Below are 2308 nucleotides of genomic sequence, written 5' to 3' on the forward strand. Positions count from 1 at the left end.
GAGTGCTGGGATTACAGGCGTGCGCCACCACCGCCCGGCTAACTCTTACATCTTAATTTAACCCATTTCTAGTAATCTGTGTATCACCACAAGGTCATGGCCTACCAGCAAGTTTCAGCATGTCTGTCTCCGGCAGTGGCCCCACAGTGGCCCTGTGGCTTCTCCTGACTCTGCCTTTCTTTCTCTCAGCATTCAGCTTAGTTTTCCCCACCTACCTCTATTCCCTGCACAGGCCCAAGACAGCTCCTTTATTAACCAGTGGTACTCACAGCATACAGAGGGGAATCCCACATCACTTTTCTTTTCTGTTTAAATAAAAAGGAAGGTTTTAACTTTAACATAGTAAAATTACATATAACAAAACAGGTATCAAGCAATAATTTATATCTACTTTATCTTTTATTATAACTAAAGAAAACTGTAACTATAAATTCATCAACTTCATCAAAGACTCCAGAAGGATATAATATTACCGAAGTAAACAGGAAGTGCATTGTAAGCAACTTCCAAAACTCTAGAATTGACAGAGACATCTCACTGCCTGGACAGTCACCCAAACTTGTTCTATACTTTTGGGGCATCCATCTTTGGCCTAAAGGCCCAGAGTATCCAGCAGACTTTTCCACAAAACAGGAAATTTCAAAGACAGTTCAACCTATATTGGCAGCTTGTCAGTCACTTTCTTCTGTGTCCTGCAGAATGTCTAGCAGACTCTTTTTGTTCTTTTATGAAGCAGGAACCCCGAAGGATTGTCTCATCTTTAGGCAAGTTCAGCAGTCATTTTTCTGTGGGTCCTGCATGTCCAGTTCATCAAGCAGTCCAGGCAAGAGCAGTTTCTTGTGCAAATGGCTAGCATACTCCATAAGGAGCCTCTTCGATGCCCATCTTGCTCTTGAAGTAATTGGTGCTGCCAGGAGCAGATGTGTCTCATTTTCATTAAAAGTCCTAAGTTATTAAAACATTTTAAATGCCATATTCTGTAGTCTTTGAAAGGTTTAAAGAATGCATATCCATCTGAAATACATCTCTGTACATCTAGAAAACCTTTTTGTCTTTTTGGATTTTTTTTTTTGTTTTGTTTTTTTGCTTTTTCGAGATAGGATTTTGCTGTAGCTATCAAGCCTGTCCCGGAACTAGCTCTTTTAGACCAGCCTGGCCTCGAACTCACAGGGATCCACTTGTCTCTGCCTCACGAGTGATGGGGTTAAAGGTGTGTGCCACCACTGCCTGGTTCATTTAGAAAAATCTAACTAACATGACTACAAAATTGGCTATTCTAGATGACTGTCTATTAACCTATATTTCTTAATTATACATTTCATTTTAAAATGAGCTGGACAAACACAGTACCTTAATCAAAAGTGGAAATATACATATAGCAAAATTGATCTTAAGTTTGTATCAATAAACCAAGATTCATACCAAAGCAAATCTCTATAGCATATCCCCCCCTTAAATGTAAACAAACATTTATAAACAATATTTGGGAATATGGATGTAGTTCTCCAAACTGCTTCCTGCTTTTTGTTGGGTGAAATAATTTTTGGGGGTGTTCACAATGACCTTTTGGGAGGTGTTGGTCCATCAAACCACATTAGCCTGGAATGAATCCACAGGTTCTCAATCTCTGTGGAAACAAAAGAAGAACCTCTTTTCCAAAGCAACATATCCTTAGACCCAAATTCTGAAATCAAGATACCTTTAAAATATTTATGCTGGTTTAGCTTAGCAATCCCCAGAATCAAATGTCCCTCTGCAGTCAAAAAATTCAAAGAAAACACAATAATATACGTAATCCATACTCTCTGTTTTTAGTCCATCTTTATTTGTTTTTATTCTATCACTTTTTAATATTTTATTATATCTAAAGACTTTTCTTTTAAGATAGAAACACTATAAAGCTTAGGCTATTCTTGACTTTGAGATCCTTCTTCCTTAGCCTCCCAAGTATTGTAGTATAATTTTTATCTGTAAACACATATTAGACTGGCAGTCAGGTATTTAGGTCCATCACAAATAGTGTACAGATTGCAGTTTTTCTTCTCCCTGAGACAGGGTTTTTCCATGTAGCCCTGGCTATCTTGTAAATTATTCTGTAGACCAGGCTAACCTTCAGACTTTATTTTATTTTTAACTCTGTGTATATACTCTTTTCTTCTCTCTCACAAGCCTACGTACATTTATCCAACACTGTGACCCCTTTAGAGGTCTATAGCTGTATGAATCTGTCCTCTTGTGTATCTGTAATTATTTTTTGACCAGGATGGCTTCTTAAAATGCTAAGCACTTCTTCTTTTTTTTTTTTTTT

The 2308-nt window shown here is 37.5% G+C and overlaps 1 protein-coding gene across 1 annotated transcript in view; it reads left to right on the forward strand.

Annotated features, from left to right (window-relative positions):
- Rmc1 (regulator of MON1-CCZ1) overlaps positions 1-2308 on the forward strand; it is a 26323-nt gene that overhangs the window by 7482 nt on the left and 16533 nt on the right. The gene's annotated exons all lie outside the window — the stretch shown is intronic.

Source organism: Microtus ochrogaster, chromosome 18 (assembly GCF_000317375.1).
Source record: "Microtus ochrogaster isolate Prairie Vole_2 chromosome 18, MicOch1.0, whole genome shotgun sequence".
Classification (NCBI taxonomy): domain Eukaryota; kingdom Metazoa; phylum Chordata; class Mammalia; order Rodentia; family Cricetidae; genus Microtus; species Microtus ochrogaster.